We start from the raw sequence: 24,488 nt of genomic DNA, 5'->3' as shown, positions 1-24,488 counted from the left end.
AATAGTCTGCCTCTTGGCCCTTCTGCTTGGAATCATTTGGGATACCTGTAACATAAACCTATCAGCACCAGGCATAGACAAGAAGTCATTTAATTTAGATGTTTAATGATGGCAATAAACATATGTAACCCCTCCCACACACACAACACAAAATTTGCAATGAAAAGCAATTACAAGTATTAGAATTATCCCTTGGTATTAAACACGACAAACACACTTAATTTTAACCTTTTAATTTAGCTGTCAGTGAATTAAGCCAATAGATGATTGCTCCCTCTGAAACCAAATTAACAATGTGAATGATTTCCAAACACTTCAAGATAGAAGTAACTATTTACCAATGCAAACAAGAGCACTTGACTTTATGAAACAATTCTGGATCAACAACAGAGCAAACAGTTTAAGCCAGTTACTTGTATTCCACATGCGTTCAGTATTCAGCAGCTAGTTCACAAAAACCTCCCTACTTTACGAGAAGCAACAGGGTCAGCTCACTTAATTGTACAAGAATTATAAACAATTCAGTGATCTTCCACACTGTTAATCTTTACATAATGGTTGAGTGAAAGGAACACCATTTAAAGCACAAAATATCTAAAGTACAGTAAAACAACCCACATAATAGTTCTTTAAATATGAACACTGTGCTAAATTATAGCCAACTGAAGATAAGACTTTTCTTAATGGGCAAATGAAACTTATATCAACCTGCTGTTTCATAACATACATGCTCAGTATTGCAATCAGGTGACAGAATAGTATGTAATAATGTAACTGTGTTTGTACTTCTACTGCAACCAGACTGTGAGACCCACTAATGCTCGAAATAGCCATTTAGCTACCAAACCAACCTAACTACCAAATGGTCACCACTGTTCGTGAATGCCAGTGCAGACTGGCCCCTCAGACTCATACTCAGCAACCACACTAGCTCCACTCAATCACAGTGGACAAAATACTCCTCATTGCACTGGCCACATGCTCTCTCACTCTGTTCGTGAATGCCAGTGCAGACTGGCCCCTCAGACTCATACTCAGCAACCACACTAGCTCCACTCAATCACAGTGGACAAAATACTCCTCATTGCACTGGCCACATGCTCTCTCACTCTGCCAGCAACCACATGACCCACCAACTCACAGAATATCCTTGCATCACCCTGGAGTCAAACTTGAGGGACTCAAGAGCAACTAACATGTGATGCACACGCTTACATAGTCTTCCAGTTAAAGATCGTCAGCCCAACATCTATGATCAGAAGACTAAGCCATGCACGACCGTCAGTAATTAGAGCGGCACTATCCTGGCCGCAAAGCCATCGCACGTGGCTCAGTTTTCATTAATACACCTTTTGGATTATGTAAGTACAAGCCACTCCCATTTGGCATTGACTCAGCCCCCGCAATTTTCCAAAGATCTTTGGAACAGCTGCATTGCTGTTTGGAGAAGTGTAGGGTCTCTTTCAGGAAGAGGTGGAGAATTTGGGGCATTGGGTGATCAAATACGGAATCAGGTCCACTGATTGGAATGTCGCTGAGATAGGTTCCTTACCCCACCTGACAAACTTACATGAATTACAGGTGCTTTGGGGCAAAATCAGTTATTATTCTAAGTTCTTAACCCACATAGCCCACAGTTGATAAAAAGGATGTGTCTTACAACTGGACCTGTGCCTGCGATCGGGCTTTTACCAAATTGAAACCCATACTGTAATCCTTCTGTTGCCTCAGCCATTCTCTCTCTGTCGCCCATTGGTTGTGGCGGCTGACACATCTGCCTGTGGCATTGCGATGGTTTGGATACATACAGCATATGTGTCCAAGATATTGACCCATTAAAAAATTTCATGTCCACCTTTTGGGATGAAGTTATCTCTAATTCTGGATTGCAAGATGTTGAGGGCATTACTTGATCAGCACTCCAACCTCCTGGAGTGGATAGCCTAATGCATCCAGGCATTGTTCCTCAGTGCATACAATTACACCATCCAACAGAAGCCCACAGCACAGCATTCCAATGCCGATGTGTTGCCACTTCTACCCACTGGCCCGAACCTTGATTTTGACCAAGAGTTCTCACAGACTTTCAGCTGTAGACAATGCTATTCTTTTGGACACTGAGACTGATGCACATTGGGTGGTCATCCCAGGAGAATGTGGCCAGTGTGTGTTGAGCTTTCTGCACCAGGGACATTGGCGGATGTCCTGCATGAAGGCATTAGCTCACCAACATGTTGACTGGTCTGGGATCAATAGCAACGCCTGTGCCCAGCACCAGGCAGCACCCCACAGTCTTTCACTCCTTGGCCTACCCCCTGCCATCCCTGGGACTGTGTCCATCTCAATTTTGCAGGCTTGTTTTTGGAATCAGTGTGGTTGCTCACTGTGGATGCTTACTTGAAGTCCCCATGTGCTGCACACATGGCATCCACCAAGATTGATACCACCTTCACCACCATGACCCAGGATTTGGCCACTGAAGGGATGCTTGCATGTTGGTTCCCAATAATGGGGTGCAATTCATGGCATCTGCTTTCAAAGATTTCTGTGAGGTCAGTTCATACAACGTATTTGCAGCTGTCCATTCCATCCTTCCTCAAATAGTGAAGCGGATCATTCTGTTTGGACTTTTAATTAGCAAATGAAAAAAGCCACCAAATCTTCTGCCACAACATCAGCCCTCACCTCATTTTGCAATCACCAAGCCTCATAGCCTCACCAAGCTCCTCCACAGATGGTAACCAGCAACCCTACTTCATTTTCTTACCTTGCACCCTGCTCCCATCCCTCCCAGCATTAAGCACCTAGTGAAGCTGTGTGGGACCACTCCTATTGGATTACTTAGGCTTGGATGGTGGCAACAGTAGTGGAGACTGATGGGTGGCAAGTTACCTTGGTGCAAATACTGAAGGGGCTCAAGCACTGTCATCTCCACCACCTTCGGCCATGAGCCCAGGCCTTGCATCCACCACCACCTCCTCCACTGCCTCTGGGGACAAAGTATAGCTGCAGCTGGTATCCCTGGAGGCTGACTGTGACTCCCCACCATTGCACCAGCAATACCTTCTGCATCCACAAGGATCAGTGGCACATGTATCACCAGCGATATCCCAATGGACATCGCCAGACATCCTCTCTTCATGCAGCTGGCAGTCAAAGGGTCTGGGTCTTCACTTGTATCTCCATTCCACCCCACCACACACTATCTGTTGTGTTTCTTCCCTCAAGTGCCTATTTCCAGGGGAAGGGATCTGTTATTGGGCTCCACAGAAGTTGAACGCCTACCAGAAGAAATGGTCTTAGATGGCCATTTAAGAAGGCATAGCATCACTGCAGTGTTGTTGGATACTCCACTATCAACTATTTACTAACACCCTCACTTGGCACATGGTTCTTTTCTGTGGTTGCTTTGTGGATTGTCTCTCATTGTTCTTGGCCTATTAACATCATTGTGGCCAAGGTTCCCAACTTGAACTTTGCTGTTGCATAGGTTACTTTGGGCTTGTCCTAGTCTGTGTCTTGTCCACTCTAAGTCAGGCACGTTTAAATTGACCAGCTCGTGGTATCATTTCCTCTTCTACAGGCAACCCTTATGCTTTGCGGCTTCACCCATTTATCTCCTGGATTCTGATATGTGCACTGATATATGGTTACCCAAGTGTATAGCAGTGTTTCATATTGATGTATGAGCAGTGGAGATTTCAACTTCATGAATTTTGTGGTGTTTTATCTGGAAGTCCAGTGCACAGGCCACATAATATAAACAAGAGGTCATTGTCAATTACCAGTTTGAAATGTGCTTTGTAGAGATACAAATTAAATTTGTTGACCACATAAATGATTCGTAATGCTCTTTCTCAAGTAGTGAATGACTCTTCTGAGCTGAGTTTAATGTTTTAAATATATGTTCTGTGGAAATCTCCATTCCATCAGGTCCTCTGTGGGCAAGAACTATCCCAGTACCACAATGTGAAATTTCAGTTGCTATTACAAGGAGCTTCCCAGGGAGGTATGGAACAAGGCAAGGTTCATGTTTCTGTTTTTGTTTCGCTGCTTGTGAAGACTCTACACAAGCTGCAGACCACTTGTGAATGGAACTATACTTAGTGGAGCCAAAAACTGTGCAACATTTGGTATGAAACAGAATAATAGTTTATTTATTCCATAAATTGACAAAATTCTTTGAAAGTCATTGTCATTTTTATATAGCTTAGAATTTAAATTTAGCAGTAAGCTGGTTTTTATTTACGACGCTCCTTAAATATTCCATTATATCCTACTTAACTAGCATGATGTTGTTATTGTTGTGGTCATCTGTCTGAAGTCTGGTTTGAAGCAGTCCTCCAAAATAGTCTGCCCTCTGCAGGCCTCTTCATACTTGCATAACTACTGTAGTGTGCAGCCATTTGATTCTGCTTACTGAAAAAAAAACCTAGGCCTCCTCCAAAATTGTCAGCACCCCCACCCCATTTCTTCCTCCACTACCAAATTGATAATTCTTTTATGCCTTAGGATGTGTCCTATTTGCCAATCAATTTTTTAGTCAAGTTGTGTAACAAATTTCTTTTCTCCCTGATACAATTCAATAGCTCTTGGTTAGTTATTCGATCTGCCCACCTTATGTTCAGCATTCTTCTGTAGTAACAAATTTCTAAACCTTCTGTTTATTTATTTATTTTTATTTATTTATTTATTTATTGTTCCGTGGGACCACATTTAGGAGAAGTCTCCATGGTCATGGAACGAGTCAATACATGAAATTATAACACAATTGTAGAAACAGATAAAATGAAATATAAGAAACATATTCAGGCGACAAGTCGTTAGTTTAAATAAAGAAAATCAAGAATGTAACACTGGAATTTGCTTAATTTTTTAGCTCTTCCAGGAGCTCCTCGACAGAATAGAAGGAGTGAGCCATGAGGAAACTCTTCAATTTAGACTTAAAAGTGTTTGGGCTACTGCTAAGATTTTTGAGTTCTTGTGGTAGCTTATTGAAAATGGATGCAGCAGAATACTGCACTCCTTTCTGCACAAGAGTCAAGGAAGTGCATTCCACATGCAGATTTGATTTCTGCCTAGTATTAATTGAGTGAAAGCTGCTAACTCTTGGGAATAAGCTAATATTGCTAACAACAAACGACATTAAAGAAAATACATACTGTGAGGGCAATGTCAAAATTCCCAGACTATTGAATAGGGGTCGACAAGAGGTTTTCGAACTTACACCATACATAGCTCGAACAGCCCGTTTTTGAGCCAAAAATACCCTTTTTGAATCAGAAGAATTACCCCAAAAAATAATACCATATGACATAAGCGTATGAAAATATGCGAAGTATACTACTTTTCGTGTTGAAGTGTCACTTATTTCAGATACTGTTCTAATGGTAAATAAAGCGGCATTTAGTTTCTGAACAAGATCCTGAACATGGGCTTTCCACAACAGCTTACTATCTATCCGTACGCCTAGGAACTTGAACTGTACCGTCTCGCTTATAACGTGCCCATTCTGTCTGATTAAAATGTCAGTTCTTGTTGAATTGTGGGTTAGAAACTGTAAAAACTGAGTCTTACTGTGATTTAGCATCAAATTATTTTCCACAAGCCACGAACTTATATCATGAACTACATTATTTGATAATGTTTCAATATTACACACAAGATCCTTCACTACCAAGGTGGTGTCATCAGCAAACAGAAATATTTTTGAATCACCTGTAATACTAGAAGGCATATCATTTACATAAATAAGAAACAGCAGTGGCCCCAGCACCGACCCTTGGGGAACGCCCCATTTAACAGTGCCCCATTGGGACTGAACATCACTACCACTCTCAATATTGCGGAGGATTACCTTCTGCTTTCTGTTCTTAAAGTAGGAGGCGAACCAATTGTAAGCTGCTCCCCTTACTCCATAATGTTCCAACTTCTGCAGTAATATTTTGTGGTCAACACAGTCAAAAGCCTTCGTTAAATCAAAGAAAACACCTAACGTTCGCAACCTTTTATTTAATCCATCCAAAACCTCACAGAGAAAAGAGACTATAGCATTTTCAGTTGTTAAGCCATTTCTAAAACCAAACTGTACATTTGACAGCAAATTATGTGAATTTAAATGCTGCAGTAACCTTGTATATACAACCCTCTCGATAACTTTAGCAAACACCGATGGCATAGAAATAGGTCTATAATTGTCAACATTATCCCTGTCTCCCTTTTTATAAAGTGGCTTCACTACCGAGTACTTTAATCAGTCAGGAAACCGACCACTCCTAAAGGAAAAGTTACAGATATGGCTAAGTACTGAGCTAACATACGTGGAACAATACTTCAGTATTCTGCTAGATACCCCGTCATATCCATGAGAGTTCTTGGTCTTTAGTGATTTAATTATTAACTCAATCTCCCTCTTGTCAGTATCATGGAGGAGCATTTCAGGTAACAGTCTCGGAACACTTTTTTCTAAGAGCGCTATATGATTCCCTGTTGGGACTAGGTTTCTATTTAGTTCACCTGCTATATTCAGAAAGTGATTATTAAGTACTGTACATATATGCGACTTATCAGTAACACGGACATCCCCACTACGCACTGATTCTATATTCTCGACCTGTCTCTGCAGACCAGCCACTTCCTTTACGACTGACCATATGGTTTTAATTTTATCCTGAGACTTAGCTATTCTATCTGCATACCACATACTTTTTGCCTTCCTAATAACTTTTTTAAGCACCTTACAATACTGTTTGTAATGGGCTGCTGCATTTAGATTTTGACTGTTTCTAACGTTTTGATATAATTGCCACTTCGTTCTACAAGATATTCTTATCCCTTCAGTCAGCCACCCAGGCTGCCTGTTTGTGCTAGTACCCTGTTTTGAACGTTCTAACGGAAAGCAACTTTCAAAGAGCACGAGAAAAGTCTTGAGGAAAGCATTATATTTATCGTCTACTGTATCAGCACTATAAACATCTTGCCACTCTTGTTCCTTGATAAGGTTTACAAAAGTCTGTACAGCAACTGGATCAGCTTTCCTAAAAAGTTGGTACCCTGTTCTCTTCTTGTCTAAGTAGTAAGTAGTATATAGTCCACATGCCATTCTACAAAGGCTATACTGCACTCACTTGCAGAAAAGATTTCCTAAAGCTTTAATTTATATTTCATGTTAACAAATTTCGTTTTTTTTGTAAAAGCTTTTCTTGCTATTGCTGGGCTTTATTTTATAACCTCTACACTTCAATCACACTCAGTTATTTTGTTGCTCAAATAACAAAACTCATCAACTAATTATAGTGTTTAATTTCATAATCTAATTCCTTCAGCACTGGTTGATTTAATTCAGCTACATTCCATTACCCTTGTTGCCCTTTTGTTGATATTCATCTTTTTGAGACACTATCCATTCCATTCAACAGATCTTCCAGGTCTTTTGCCATCTCTGACAAAACTAAAATATTGGCAGATCTCAAAGTTTGTATTTCTTATCTTTTTACTTTAATTCCATTCCAAATTTCTCCTTGGTTTCCTTTACAGATTGATCAATACTCAAATTGAATAATATCAGGGACAGGCTACAACCCTATCTCACTTCCTTCTCAACTACTGCTTTCTTTACATGTTCCAATTACAGTCTCATTTCTGTACAAGTTGTAGAAAACCTTTGATCCCTGTATTTTATCCCTGCTACCCTCAGAATTTCAAATAATGTATTCTAGTCAAGACCGTCGAAAGCTTTCTCTAAATCCATAAAGTCTAGAAATGTAGGTTTGTTTCTCTTCACTCTGTCTTCTAAGATAAGTCATAGGGTTAGCACTGCTTCACATGTTCGTACATTGCTCAGGAACTCAGTTCCTACATTTCTCCAGAACTCAAACTGAACTTCCTGAGTTCAGCTTCTTCCAGATTTTCCATTCTTCTGTAGAAAATGTGTGTCAGTATTTTGCAACCATAATTTATTAATCTAGCAATCTGGTAATATTCACACTTACCAGCACCTGCCTTCTTTGAAATTTGAATATTTATTTTCTTCTTGAAGTTCTAGGATATATCGGCTGTCTCATATCTTGCATACCTGGCGGAATCATTTTGTCTTGGTATATTCTTCCAAGAATCTCAGTAATTTTGAGGGTACATCATCTACTCCAGACGTCTTGTTTCACCATAGGTCTTTCAGTGCTTTGTGAAATTCTTCTCACAGTATCATATTTTCCATATCAACTTCATATATTTCTTCATCCATTTCTATAATATTGTCTTCAGCTTCACTTCGCTTGTATAGTGTTCTTCCATCTTTCAGCTCTCCCTTCTTTACTTTTAACTGGGCTTCCATTTGTAATCTTAATATTCATTCAGGTGCTCATAGATAACTGTAGAAATTCATGCAAGAGGCAAGCAAGATTGTAAAGGTGCTATTTTTCTATGCAACTGATTCTGTGAATTTCCTTCATGGTGCGTGCGCTTGGGTACAGCACACACTGCATGAGGTGGGTGGTGATTTGAGTGTGTCCACAGTCACACAGCGCCGGTTCATTTGTGAGGCCCCATTTGCACATATTCTCTTTGGATCGTGTGACACCAGAGCGCAGCCTATTAAGAGATTTCCACGTCATCCATCCTTCCATATGGCTAGGAGGGAGTTCTTCATTTGGGACTAACCACTCCCCAAGATGCATGTTTTCTTCTCACCACATTGCCTGCCGTGTGCAGGAAGCTTTTTCTAGATTTTAGTCGACAGCGGGCTGGCTGGTGTTTGTACAGCGGGTGGGCTGGTGAGGTCAACGCCTTTGTCTTTTCTTTCCTGGCTGCTACTTTCCTTCTAATATCTGGTGGGGCCACGCCTGCCAGGCAGTACAATTTATCAGTCGGGGTTGGTCTCAGACAGCCTGCGATGATGTGGCAGGATTCATTAAGCGGTATGTCCACTTGCTTGACGCGGCTAGAATTGTACCACACTGGGCACGTGTACTCCGCTGTTGAATAGCACAAAGTGAGAGCTGTGGCTTTCACTATTCCAGGCTGTGCCCCCCATGTAGTGCCCTTTAGTTTGTGTACAATGTTGTTTCTCGCGGCTACTTTGTGTTTAGTGTTCATGCAGTGCTTTTCATAGGTGAGTGCTCTATCCAAGGTGACACCTAAGTATTTTGGTGTTTTGCAATGTTCCAGGGGCACTCCTTCCCAGTTAAGTTGTAGTCTTCTTGCAGATTGTCTGTTCTTTAGGTGGAAGATGCAGGTTTGGGTTTTCCCTGGGTTGGGTTTGAGATGGTTCCCCTTATAGTAGGTGGCAAGCTGTTCGAGGGCTTCTGACAGATTCTGTTCAACAGTTTCAAAGCTGTCTGCTTGAGTGGTAATGGCGCAATCATCTGCATATATGAAGCTTTCGGTGCATTGGGGGTGGGGCTGGTCATTAGTATATACACTCCTGGAAATGGAAAAAAGAACACATTGACACCGGTGTGTCAGACCCACCATACTTGCTCCGGACACTGCGAGAGGGCTGTACAAGCAATGATCACACGCACGGCACAGCGGACACACCAGGAACCGCGGTGTTGGCCGTCGAATGGCGCTAGCTGCGCAGCATTTGTGCACCGCCGCCGTCAGTGTCAGCCAGTTTGCCGTGGCATACGGAGCTCCATGCAGTCTTTAACACTGGTAGCATGCCGCGACAGCGTGGACGTGAACCGCATGTGCAGTTGACGGACTTTGAGCGAGGGCGTATAGTGGGCATGCGGGAGGCCGGGTGGACGTACCGCCGAATTGCTCAACACGTGGGGCGTGAGGTCTCCACAGTACATCGATGTTGTCGCCAGTGGTCGGCGGAAGGTGCACGTGCCCGTCGACCTGGGACCGGACCGCAGCGACACACGGATGCACGCCAAGACCGTAGGATCCTACGCAGTGCCGTAGGGGACCGCACCGCCACTTCCCAGCAAATTAGGGACACTGTTGCTCCTGGGGTATCGGCGAGGACCATTCGCAACCGTCTCCATGAAGCTGGGCTACGGTCCCGCACACCGTTAGGCCGTCTTCCGCTCACGCCCCAACATCGTGCAGCCCGCCTCCAGTAGTGTCGCGACAGGCGTGAATGGAGGGACGAATGGAGACGTGTCGTCTTCAGCGATGAGAGTCGCTTCTGCCTTGGTGCCAATGATGGTCGTATGCGTGTTTGGCGCCGTGCAGGTGAGCGCCACAATCAGGACTGCATACGACCGAGGCACACAGGGCCAACACCCGGCATCATGGTGTGGGGAGCGATCTCCTACACTGGCCGTACACCACTGGTGATCGTCAAGGGGACACTGAATAGTGCACGGTACATCCAAACCGTCATCAAACCCATCGTTCTACCATTCCTAGACCGGCAAGGGAACTTGCTGTTCCAACAGGACAATGCACGTCCGCATGTATCCCGTGCCACCCAACGTGCTCTAGAAGGTGCCAAGTCAACTACCCTGGCCAGCAAGATCTCCGGATCTGTCCCCCATTGAGCATGTTTGGGACTGGATGAAGCGTCATCTCACGCGGTCTGCACGTCCAGCACGAACGCTGGTCCAACTGAGGCGCCAGGTGGAAATGGCATGGCAAGCCGTTCCACAGGACTACATCCGGCATCTCTACGATCGTCTCCATGGGAGAATAGCAGCCTGCATTGCTGCGAAAGGTGGATATACACTGTACTAGTGCCGACATTGTGCATGCTCTGTTGCCTGTGTCTATGTGCCTGTGGTTCTGTCAGTGTGATCATGTGATGTATCTGACCCCAGGAATGTGTCAATAAAGTTTCCCCTTCCTGGGACAATGAATTCACGGTGTTCTTATTTCAATTTCCAGGAGTGTATATTAAAAAGAGTTGGGGCCAGTATGCTTCCTTGGGGGAGGCCATTCTTCTGTATCCTCCACCGGCTTCTCTGTCCCTGAAAATCCACGAAGAATCTTCGATTCTGGAGTAGGTTTCCAATCAGTAAGGTTAGTCTGTAGTCCCTACTCATTGCATATATTTTCCCCAGGAGCAGTCGGTGGTTGACTGTGTCGTAGGCTGCTGATAGGTCTAGGAAGACAGCCCCGGTGATCTTCCTGTTCTCGAACCCATCCTCTATGTGTTGCGTTAATTTTAGCACCTGTGACGCACAGCATTTCCCCTGTCTGAATCCTGCTTGTTGTGGTATCAGGAGGGGCTCAATGGCGTCCATGATTCTGTGAAGTATCATGCTTTCCAAAACCTTGTAAAAATGGCATAGCAGAGAGATCGGACTATAGTTTTTGGAATTGTTACGTTCTTTGCCTGGTTTTAGGATGGCAGTGACTCACGATTTTCTCCAGGTTTTTGGAATTTTGCAGGATTTCATGCAGTTGTTCATCATATCAACTAGCCATTTCCTTGTTACAGGTCCAAAATGCTTTATTTGCTCGACGCATATATCATCAAGGCCGGCTGCTCTGTGCATTTTGCACTTACTGATCACCTTCTCCAGTTCCGCCAAGGTAAATGGCTTGGATAGTTCTTTGGTCTCCTGAGGGGGCTTTCGTTCTATGCCCCTCTTTTTTGTCTTTAGGTTGTTGTATCTTGGTGGTTTCCCATTTGTGAGAAGCTGGTGTGCAATTTGGTCTGCTGTGACGTTCGCGTGTAGATTTGATTTGGTGGGGTCATTGGCTAGGTGTTTTACGAGTTTCCAGGCCTTTTGACTATCTCTGCCAAAATTAGTTTCCTCGATCATTTTGGTCCATTTCTCTCTTCTCACTTCTGATATCCGGAAGGTAATAACTCTTCCTTTGGTGAGGGTTTCTTTCGAAGAGCATTTGATACTCTTCCAGTAGGGCTACTGTTTCCTGGGTGAGAACTGGTGTGTAACTTGTTCTGCATCCCCTTGGAATAGATGCTCGGGAGCAGATTTTGATGGTGTCCACAAAGCTGTCATAGTTCTCTGGATCTGGGCTATATGTCTGGACTCTCTCTTCTAGTATTCTGGTGAATTTGGGCCAGTCTGCCTTCCTGAAATTATATCTCCTTCTGAACTTTACTTTTCATGGTATAAGTATTGGCAACATTTGGCACATTATTGGACGATGTTGTGTCTTTGGGATGGGGGCGCAGATGGACTTAAAGCGCTGTTGTGCTATTTCTTCGCCGACGAATAGGAGATCTGGGTTGTATCCGCGGCACCACCTACCGCTGTTGAAAGATGTGGGAAGTTTGCTGTCATGGATAAGTGCCAGGTGGTTTGACGCAGCCCACGCCAGAACGGCTTCACCATTTTTGTCTTCTTGTGCATATCCCCATACATGACTATGGCTGTTGAAATCGCCGATGATGAAAGCTGTTTTCTGTTTACCGATTTTTACTGGTGGTTCAAAGTGGAAGTCTACATTTGGGGGCTTATACAGTGAGGTCACCATGTATTCACCAGATTCCACCCTCGATATCTCCTCCTCAGTGTGATCCACCATCCTCACTTGGAGGTCCGGTTTGGTGAACACAGCACTCCCGTATTGCGCGTGCGGTCTTTCTGCTTCTAGTTTCATCCCTGGAAACTTGGGGCATCAGTGTTGGATGTCCCTATGCGTTTCTTGTGCACAGAGTATGTCACATTTGTTTTTTTGACAGAGCTCACTCAGCAATTGTTCTTTGCAAGACGAAAGACCTTCTATGTTCACAGAGATGATCGTCAAAGCCGGTTCTGATAAGAACCTATCTGGTTTTTCTCAAGACATTATGTCACTCTACTGTGATGCTTCTGGTGTGAGAGAATCTCCCGGCTTAGAGCCGTTGCCCAGGGGACACCCGAATGTGTTATTAATGACACATCCTTCGCGGAGGCTTCTCTCGTTATTTTAAGGTTCAGGGTATTCAACCAGATTTTCATAAAATATTTTTCTTCATAAGTAAATAGTGTTAGGTTTTCACCACCAAAAATAAGAAGTCTGAAATAAAAAATTGTCAGAGCAGTTAAGTAAATCCTGTTGGATAGCAACAAAAACAATCAATAAAAGTACGAAATTAGTACTTCTCAAAGTGGTGATATTCCTAAATCCATGGCTCAGTAAAATTACAGACCACTATTGCATGAGATGTGTGAAAACTTTGTAATAAATATAAAGCATACCCTTATATTTTAGGTGATGGCAAGCACTCCTTGCTCCCCTCTGCAGATACCTGTCGTGGTGCTTCTCTTTGCTCCAAAGATTTCTTTAATTTTTCTTTGCACAGTATCTATATAGACACAACTGCTTCTATAGCCATATTTGTGGTGGGAACAATGTTATTTGTCTGGGTTAAGGTCTTGGAGGAATATGCTTATGGTTGTTTGAAGAGTCAGGATTATATTGTGATAGAATGGTACTGACTCTGTATTGAAATGCATGAGCTGCAAAAATCAATGGCTTGCCAGAAATATAATCTGCTGTGTAGGACATCAAATGAAGCTGCTGTTTTAATGTTACCTACACCTTGTCACAAGCTGATGCCCAACTAAATGGGGTGCCTTTTTCTGTTGTTGAGTGAGAGGATGAGTTATTGGCACAAAGGGTGGTAGGAACTTGTCATAATAATTTATCCTTCCTAAGCAAAAATTAATTTCTTTCAAGTTTCTTGACACAGGCAGTATGTCAAAGGCTGTGGATGTTGCTCAGGCAGGTCTATGGCTTCTTTTCTTCAAATATATCACATATATTTTGAAAAACTAACACTTCTGAACATTAGACTAAAGGCTGGATTCTCCCAGTTTCTACAGCAACATATAAAAATTAATGAGGTGTTCCTACTGCACAGTTCCAGAGACAGTGAAGTCATCCAAACAAATAACACATGGAAAAACAGGTTGAGTCAGCTGTTTAAAATCATACTGAAACAATGAAGGAGTGCTAATAATAAAGAATAGTAATCATTTACAATGTTATAATCTAAAGGGTGTGTTATTACTAAACAGAGTGAGAATTCATCAAATGGTAGGCATTGACCAGGTCAGTCTGGGAAGCAGTCACTACCAATGAGTTTAGAGAGAAGTTCCTCTGGTTGGGGGTGAGATAATACTTACTGTGAAGGGTAGCTTCCCAAAGTGTTTTCTGTTAATACCGAATCATGTAACTCCATGTCATTTAAGCCAGTCTAGTTTTGATTTGATTGCTTCCTTGAGAGATTCTACATTGTTTGTATCACTTAGTATGGAGTATGAAGGACAAGGAGGTTTAAATTCTTGACAGAGATAACAAGAGCCTGGAAAGAGGTCATATCCAAAATGACACCACCTCTCTCAGCAACTTAACACCAAAAATTGTGAAAGCTTTAACAATGCTGACCTGGTTGGCCACGATGATATGGAGGTATCTTAACACAGTTTTGTAAGCTGTAATGACAGCAAAAGGGAGGAAGGAAGATTAAGGTGTAATGTTCTGTCAATGGCAAGGTCATTGTAAAAGGAGTACAAGCCCCAATTGAGGAAGAATGGCAAAGGGAATCAGTCATTTCCTATTCAAAGGAACCATCCTAGCATTTGCCTTCAGATCATATAAAACCATTTGGACAGTTGGGCAGGAATTTGGACTGTTATCCTTCCTAATGCAAGTTCAGTGTCTTTACCACTGCATGGTACATTGACAGTGACCAGTCTTGTTATTGAGATTAGCTGGTTACTGTGACCGATTAACTGATGTGGCATTAATGACAATGCTGATGAATCCAGGAGGTGGCATATGTCTGTATCAGTTAGAGTAGCTGCAGCTCTAATGTTAGCTTGAAAACTGACAACCTGGGCACCTATCGAGAGCGTGTTGTGGAGATGCAAAGACACTGTGTTTGGACTCACTGACTACAAAGTGACTCGTATTGTCCATTCTTTAAGTAGTATTTGGCAGGCAATGATTGTTTTAACTGAGTTGCCATACTACAAAAATGCTATTTACTTACAGTACTTTGTCCATTCTTCCCAATATGAATGCTGTGGCACCTGTGCTTATGCTGCATTTGTTAATGTTTAGTGGTGACCTGTGTTTATTAAAATGCTTGTGCTATTGACAACTGGCACAAAATGGACAAACATGTTGTAATTAAGAAACATAGCCTAGAACTGTTTCCATTGGGAGTTTTGATAAGTGTAATTAACACTTGCAGATTAGGCTGTGTAAGTTGCCTGTCCACACCAAATGCGATTATCTCACCAATTTTTATTGTTGTTGGCAATTGACCACACTGGACCACATAACACTTTTAATGAAATTAATTTCCTTGTGAGCTAAAGATTTAGAAGAATGACAAGCTAGAGAAGCTGAGACCATTTTCTTTGTCCAAGCAAGATAAGAAAAATGGCCTCAGAAGGTTGGAATCATTTACCTTGAATGCTCTGAAGTGTAAACTCGGCTTCTAAATGTATCAGCCTCAGTTTTTCCTGGACTAGTTTCAGAAAGGGATCATAAGTGGGAGGAGGGAGACAAGTGCTAGAATTTCGTTTACTACTTCTGCTGCTCTGTCTGTTATTCCATTTTTTGGGGTGTTATCTGAAGTCGTTGACAATGGCATCGCTCTTGTTTCATAAACAGATAATTGTCACTTTTGTGGCTTTCTTCCCAGTACTTTATGTCAGAAACAAGTTTTGTTGTAAGTACTACTGCAACCAGAAACTAGCATGTCATTGCCAGCAGAAACATTATTCTTCATAAATAAATCCTGAGGAAAATCTATTAGAATTCACAAAGTTGTCACTTTGGAATATGGACCTCTGCAGACAGAGATAGCACTAGGGAAGCTAGGAGGGAATGAGATGCACACTGATATGAAACTTCCTGGCAGATTAAAGCTGTGTGCTCGACCAAGACTCAAACTCAGGACCTTTGTCTCCGCAGTGTCCTCTCTACCAGCAGCGCAAGTCCCACAAGTTTTGCAGGAGAACTTCTGTGAAGTCTGAAATGTCAGAGACAAGAGGACATGTTGTGAGCCATGCCTGGGTAAATTAGTTGGCAGAGGACATGCCCTTGAAAGGCAAAGATCCGAAGTTCGAGTCTTAGTCCACACACAGTTTTAATCAGCCAGGATGTTTCATATCAGCACATACACTGCTGCAGAGTAAAAAATTCATTCTGGAAACATCCTCCAAGCTGTGGCTAAGCCATCTCTCCACAATACCCTTCCAGGATGCTAGTCCTGCAAGTTTTGCAGGAGAACTTGTGTGAGGTTTGGAAGGTAGGAGATCAGGTACTCATGGAAGTAAAGCTGTGAGGATGGGTCATGAGTCACACTTGGGCTGTTCAGCTGGAAGAGCACTTGCCTGCAAAAGGCAAACATCCGAAGTTTGAGTCTCAGTCCAGAACACAGTTTTAATCTGTCAGGAAGTTCCATATCAGCACACACTCTGCTGCACAGTGACAAATTCATTCTGTTCTGTAAACTGATTGGCTTGAAAATTAACAAGATAATTTTTTTCATATGTTCCCTGAGACTTTCCACTCAAGACAGATCTGGATCTTTATTTTTGTACGTGGTAATGCTAATAAATAATATTTTGCTGTCTACATAATATTTCGTGCAGCTGTCTAAGAGACTTCCCTTGTTTACAATCACTTCCACAATTCCCATCATAATCATCATAGTGGTTAGTATAAGAGTACTACAATTGCTTGTGGACCATGAGCCCTTCCTGTGCAGATGAGATCTATTACTCCATCACAAACTAAAATCTTGCAGTCCCTCTGATGTGAATCTTTATTAATTTCTGTCTTCCTGTTTCTGACTGTCTTGCACACAGATGCTTTGTGTAATTCCTGTGGCCACTAATGCAAAAAAAGGCTTCCATTCTTTCATTAGCTAGCTTTTGAATCACAGCAGGTTCATCATCAGATGGTGGGCATTTACAAAGATTTAATTATTTATTTGGCCAAGCCAGTTGCAGTGATCATGGTGATGTTATGTAGTTCCTGAAGTTACAAGTGTGGCACTTTAAAACTATTCAGTATACACCAGCACAGAAAATGCCACTTGTGTACAAGCTGTTGAAAGGTGAACATTTGTACAATGTTAAACCAAGTGCATCTAAGTGCTGTGTTTTCCACTTTTGTGTGCAATGGATAACTTTAAAGTACTATAGTTACTTCCTCAGAAATTACATAATATTGCCAAAACACTACGGACCAGCTTTACCTGGTATAAAATGAAGATCCTGTAAATAACAGTCATCTGACGATGAGACTGCTGTGGCTCAAAACCTAGCTACTGGAAGAAAAGAAGTCTTTCTTTCAAAAAAAATATTAGAGAGTGACTGGTTGCAATGTCAACACAAAGCATCAGATATTTTAACCACAGTTGTAACAGTTATGCTAAATTTGCCTGTGACTTTTCTTCACTTCCACCTTCTTTCCTGTTTCAGTTCCATTCTGTACGTTGTTCAAACTTCCCCACTTCTACCAGACCTTATTTTATTTATTACATTAATTCTTTTACTGTACTTTATACTCCTTAAGTTACTGTTTCTTCCTCCCTTGCTCTGAGTTCATTGGCATTTTTGCTGGGCCAGTACTCACTGTTGACATCCTCCCTTCCTTTGTGTGCAACATGGTCTTTGCCTGCAATTATCTCCAAGATCTGTTCCTGCTTTCCAGTACTCCTGCCGTGATCTCATAAGTTTCCCCACAGCAGGGAAACTTCCGTCCCCCTTTCCATTAAAGTGTGGCTGTATTCAAATATATAAACAGTCCTCTCCTCTCTGAAGTTGCATAAGAGTATGGAAAACCAGAAGTCAAACAGTAATCACTGCTTTTTAATTGCCAGTTTACTCCTCATCAGTTAATCTTGAAGACAAATTATGTTTATTTTAAACTTCCTGGAAGATTAAAACTGTGTGCCAGTCAAGACTCGAACTCGAGACCTTTGCCTTTTGTGGGCACGTGCTCTACCATCTAAGCTACCCAAGCACAATCACAACCCATCCTCACAGCTTTAATTCTGCCAGTACTTCATCTCCTACCTTCCAAACTTCACAGAAGCTCTTCTGCGAACCAGAACTAGCACTCCTGGAAGAAAGGATATTACAGAGAGATGGCTTAGCCACAGCCTGGGGAATGTTTCCAGAAAGAGATTTTTCACTCTGCAGCAGAATATGCACTGATATGAAACTTCCTGGCAGATTAAAACCATGTGCAGGACTGAGACTTGATCTTGGGAACTTTACCTTTCGCAGGCAAGTGCTCTACCATCTGAGCTACCCAAGCACAACTCACGAACCATCCTCACAGCTTTAATTCTGCCAGTACCTCGTTCCACATTGCCCTTGATTTCAGAATGACATTCCACGATCTGCTTGATATTGGGACCAAATAATTTTTGTGGCCTCCACAGGTAGCACTGCATACCCCTGCAGAAACATTGGTCCTGCACAGGCCTCTGAAACTTGGCTGAGGGAATATGTTCTGGTAGGAAGGGAATTATTGAATTGCACATCTCAGGTGACACCCCCTCCTCCCTGGCAAAGCAAATAAAGCTGATAAGGCTAGCCTTGCATGTTGTTGTTGTGGTCTTCAGTCCTGAGACTGGTTTGATGCAGCTCTCCATGCTACTCTATCCTGTGCAAGCTTCTTCATCTCCCAGTACTGCAACCTACATCCTTCTGAATCTGCTTAGTGTATTCATCTCTTAGTCTCCCTCTATGATTTTTACCCTCCACGCTGCCCTCCAATGCTAAATTTGTGATCCCTTGATGCCTCAGAACATGTACTACCAACCGGTCCCTTCTTCTTGTCAAGTTGTGCCACAAACTCCCTTTCTCCCCAATTCTATTCAATACCTCCTCAGTAGTTATGTGATCTACCCATCTAATCTTCAGCATTCTTCTGTAGCACCACATTTCGAAAGCTTCTATTTTCTCCTTGTCCAAACTGTTTATCGTCCATGTTTCACTTCCATACATGGCTACACTCTGTACAACTACTTTCAGAAACGACTTCCTGACGCTTAAATCTATACTCGATGTTAACAAATTTCTCTTCTTCAGAAACGCTTTCCTTGCCATTGCCAGTCTACGTTTTATATCCTCTCTACTTCAACCATCATCAGTTATTTTGCTCCACAAACAGCAAAACTCCTTTACTACTTTAAGTGTCTCATTTCCTAATTTAATTCCCTCAGCATCACCCGACTTAATTCGACTACATTCCATTATCCTCATTTTGCTTTTGTTGATGTTCATCTTATATCCTCCTTCCAAGACACTATCCATACCATTCAACTGCTCTTCCAGGTCCTTTGCTGTCTCTGACAGAATTACAATGTCATCAGCAAACCTCAAAGTTTTTATTTCTTCTCCCTGGATTTCAATACCTACTCTAAATTTTTCTTTTGTTTCCTTTACTGCTTTCTCAATATACAGATTGAATAACATCGGGGAGAGGCAACAACCCTGTCTCACTCCCGTCCCAATCATTGCTTCCCTTTCATGACCTTCCACTCTTATAACTGCCTGTATTTTACCCCTGCCACACTTAGAATTAGAAAGAGAGTATTCCAGTCAACAATGTCAAAAGCTTTCTCTAAGTCTACAAATGCTAGAAACATAGGTTTGCCTTTCCTTAATCTTTCCTCTAAGATAAGTCGTAAGGTCAGTATTGCCTCACATGTTCCAATATTTCTACGGAATCCAAACTGAACATCTCCAAGGTCGGCTTCTACCAGTTTTTCCATTCATCTGTAAAGAATTCGTGTTAGTATTTTGCAGCTGTGACTTATTGAACAGATAGTTCAGTAATTTTCACATCTGTCAACACCTGCTTTCTTTGGGATTGGAATTATTATATTCTTCTTGAAGTCTGTGGGTATTTCACCTGTCTCATACATCTTGCTCACCAGATGGTAGAGTTTTGTCAGGACTGGCTCTCCCAAGGCCGTCAGTAGTTCTAATGGAATGTTGTCTACTCCCGGGGCCTTGTATCGACTTAGGTCTTTCAATGCTCTGTCAAACTCTTCACGCAGTATCGTATCTCCCATTTCATCTTCATCTACATCCTCTTCCATTTCCATAATATTGTCCTCAAGTACATCGCCCTTGTATAGACCCTCTATGTTCTCCTTCCACCTTTCTGCTTTCCCTTCTTTGCTTAGATCTGGGTTTCCATCAGAGCTCTTGATATTCATACAAATGTTTCTCTTTCCTCCAAAGGTCTCTTTAATTTTCCTGTAGGCAGTATCTATCTTACCCCTAGTGAGATAAGTCTCTACATCCTTACATTTGTCCTCTAGCCATCCCTGCTTAGCCATTTTGCACTTCCTGTCGATCTCATTTTTGAGACGTTTGTATTCCTTTTTGCCTGCTTCGTTTACTGCATTTTTATATTTTCTCCTTTCATCAATTAAATTCAATATTTCTTCTGTTACCCAAGGATTTCTAGTAGCCCTCGTCTTTTTACCTACTTGATCCTCTGCTGCCTTCTCTACTTCATCCCTCAGAACTACCCATTCTTCTTCCACTGTATTTCTTTCCCCCATTCATGACAATTGTTCCCTTATGCTCTCCCTGAAACCCTGTACAACCTCTAGTTTAGTCAGTTTATCCAGGTCCCATCTCCTTAAATTCCCACCTTTTTACAGTTTCTTCAGTTTTAATCTACAGTTCATAACCAATAGATTGTGGTCAGAGTCCACATCTGCCCCGGGAAATGACTTGCAATTTAAAACCTGGTTCCTAAATCTCTGTCTTACCATTATATAACCTATCTGATACCTTCTAGTACCTCCAGAATTCTTCCATGTATACAACCTTCTTTAATGATTCTTGAATCAAGTATTAGCTATGATTAAGTTATGCTTTGTGCAAAATTCTACCAGACGGCTTCCTCTTTCATTTCTTACCCCCAATCCATATTCACCTACTATCTTTCCTTCTCTCGCTTTTCCTACTCTCGAATTCCAGTCACCCATGACTATTAAATTTTCATCTCTCTTCACTACCTGAATAATTTCTGTTATCTCATCATACATTTCATCAATTTCTTCATCATCTGCAGAGCTAGTTGGCATATAAACTTGTACTACTGTACCAGGCGTGGACGTCGTGTCTATCTTGGCCACAATAATGTGTTCACTATGCTGTTTGTAGTAGCTTACCCGCACTCCTATTTTTTTATTCATTATTAGACCTACTCCTGCATTACCCCTATTTGATTTTGTATTTATAACCCTGTATTCACCTGACCAAAAGTCTTGTTCCTCCTGCCACGAAACTTCACTAATTCCCACTATATCTAACTTTAACCTATCCATTTCTCTTTTTAAATTTTCTAACCTACCTGCTCGATTAAGGGATCTGACATTCCACGCTCCGATCCGTAGAATGCCAGTTTTCTTTCTCCTGATAACAACGTCCTCATGAGCAGTCCCTGCCTGGAGATCCAAATGGGGGACTATTTTACCTCCAGAATATTTTACCCAAGAGGACGCCATCATCATTTAACCATACAGTAAAGCTGCATGCCCTCGGGAAAAATTACGGCTGTAGTTTCCCCTTGCTTTCAGTCGTTCGCAGTACCAGCAGAGCAAGGCCGTTTTGGTTAGTGTTACAAGGCCAGATCAGTCAATCATCCAGACTGTTGCCCCTGCAACTACTGAAAAGGCTGCTGCCCCTCTTCAGGAACCACACTTTTGTCTGGCCTCTCAACAGATACACCTACGTTGTGGTTGCACCTACGGTACGGCCATCTGTATCGCTGAGGCACGCAAGCCTCCCCACCATCAGCAAGGTCCATGGTTCATGGGGGGTTGCCTTGCTTCTTAAAGCAAAATCTCAATGTGATCCAATGGCTGTGAGCCATCCTTTATCCTTTCTGTTTCTCCACTTGATTGAAAATGAAAAGGTGCAAAAGTAAGTTGTGTAATCCCATTTCAGGGACAAAAATTTCTGATTTCCTTGGTTTTTTTGGCCAGTAACTATTATTAGACAAGGCTTTCCCATAATTGGGGAAAATATTAACTGTGCTTGGAGGACATCATCATTGATGTTGATATAACATATGTAAGTATGCTAGCCAAAAAACTAGTCACCTCCATGAGATGTCACCAAGTAACACTACCTCTGCTCACTTCAATTCAGCAAGGGATAAAGTCCACAAGTATCTTCAGATGTGCAACATCCACCTTAAGCCACTCATTGATGATTTGATCCTGTAGAACCACCAAATTGCAGGGATGTTGTTTGTTATGTTTCACTTGCTGTTCCAAATAGTCCCAGACATTTCTGTGACATTAAGAGTGGGTGTTTTACTGGTCTGGTTGATGCAGAACACGGTGGTTGAATGTTTGTCAAACCAAGAATGTATGCATGCAGATTTGTGAACACAGATGTTATCATGTTGGTAGATGTGACTGTCCACTGTGTACTCACCATGAAGATAAGCAACAATTGGTCAACAATTATGTTAAAATGAATATCCCCCTTCATGTTCGTGGTGACCTGAGTGAGTGGTCTCAAGTCATTGTACAACAAACACATACACTGTGGATTAAACACCACCTTGTGCTGTTGGTGCACTCAACACCTTGCATCATTTGGTTAGGATCTTTTTATGACCATTATTCTTAAGCCATATGTTGTGGTTGTGAGTGGTACACCATTCACTGTAGACAAGTTGAATGTTCCATGTTGGTACACCCAATACCAATCGCCATACCTTGTGCCAATGCTCTGAATTAAATTCCAAACCTCTTCGCAGTTTCTGATGGAGTGAGAGCATGTAACATGGTTGATAATGATCCATCTGTCAGATGTGGCTGTTAAGTTCAGTGGCCATCTTGGTGCTATTTGAAATGACTAGGCTATGTGCTAGAATAGGGTTTGACCATCTCCCTTCTTTCATTATCATACAACACAAATATGAGACCACATTGTATACTTATCCAACCTATCCCTGAGGGATGTATCTTTCTTTCTGTCTTTCTGTGACAACCAAGTGGAGTAATGGTTGTTAAAATAGTTTTCTCTAGTGAATTCCATTGGAAATATACCACTGATGGTAAGAACATCTCGGTTTTACATTCAGAAAGAAAAATGCTGGCTCATTGTTTCCGTTCTCAAATATCAGATTTCATGGGTAAGAATTGGATGGTTCAAAATGAGATTAAACATAAAAATGATCTACCTACATGGTGCTGTGGCTTTGTGACTTCTCAGGTTTTCTTGGCATTATTGATCAATAGTGACCTTCCAGGTGTTCAGCACAATATTTCAATGACCAACCCACCCATATCCTTCAGGTGCTGTTAGTTTTGTTATTTTGTGGACTTGCTGCCTGGACTCCAACCAGACCAGGCAGCAAGTACACATAATAGCAACACTTGCAGCATCTGAAGAAGATGGCTGTGCAAGAAATGGAAACCAGCTGAACACCTGGAAGCTCGCTGTTAATTTGCTGTGACTTTGTTCCTTGCATTTCATCAAAGCATTTGCAATGTAATTTCCAAGATAATAATTTTTTAACTTGTTATTGTAGATGTCATCAGATAGATGAAGTCCAGACTTTGGTTCGAAATATCAGTGCATTTGTTTCCCACAGATGTATGTCTTAAATGATATTTTCACAGCTTTTAATTAACTATTTTTGTAAATGATGCTGAAGAATCCTATTGTCATATTTAACTCTCATTTGGAAAATGCCAGGAAAACTGTCTTCAGAATGTTTATGCTCCGGGTATGTAAAACTAGCACTACATAATAAGTACAAGTCTGTCTGAATTTCATTTCTTCCTGAGGATAGCTACTAGAATTTCTGGGCCTACATTTGTACTTATGTACAGCTCATTACATACAGTTGAGTATTTTTTACATAGTATTAATGAAAGAAAACACTTTTTGGCTTTGTCTCATGAACTTTGTTATTATTGTATGGCCTAGATTTTGGCTTATGAACCCATTTTCTAGTACATAAGTGAGCCAAACAATGAGAACCAATCAAAATAAACATATCAACATTTTTAAATCTATTGATTTTTGACATAAACTGAAGAAATTTACCTCTGTTGACATATGGATTTACAAAATTCATTAGGACAGCACTCACAAAATCCTCTATTACAGCATTTACAGCAACTATGACTAGATATACATCGGAGTAGAGCTATGCATAAGTATGGAAGTTTCTGTTATGTGAATGGACATATGAAAGTTTTTTCCTTCTATGCAAGACTTGCAATATCATCTGAAAGGGGTGACTAACCGTACTGAGTTTGTTCATTCAATAATAAACGTGGGGACACAAATATCTGTTTCTTAATTCCTAAAATTTCTAACTGAGCTTTGCACCCTTTCCTTCTGTATGTAAGACTTCTACATCTATTATGTATGTGGTTTTCATTTATGCAATGTTCAGCAAAAGCTGGATCTGACTTCTTTAATATCTAAATTCTGTGGTGTTCTCAGAGCCTAGTGCAAATTTACATACCAGTCCATCCGATATAGCAATTATTATGCTCTCAGCGGATGATCTTTTTTAAACCCCACTTTTCATAATGTCTGATTGTTTATCTT

General features: G+C 41.6%; 1 protein-coding gene across 2 annotated transcripts in view; it reads left to right on the top strand.

Moving 5' to 3' along the window:
• LOC124805447 (calcium-independent protein kinase C) overlaps positions 1 to 24,488 on the top strand; it is a 236,400-nt gene that overhangs the window by 167,466 nt on the left and 44,446 nt on the right. The gene's annotated exons all lie outside the window — the stretch shown is intronic.

This window comes from Schistocerca piceifrons, chromosome 1 (genome assembly GCF_021461385.2).
Source record: "Schistocerca piceifrons isolate TAMUIC-IGC-003096 chromosome 1, iqSchPice1.1, whole genome shotgun sequence".
NCBI classification, from domain to species: Eukaryota; Metazoa; Arthropoda; class Insecta; order Orthoptera; family Acrididae; genus Schistocerca; species Schistocerca piceifrons.
Note: the sequence above shows the minus strand (reverse complement) of the source record. Positions and strands in the feature narration are given on the sequence as shown.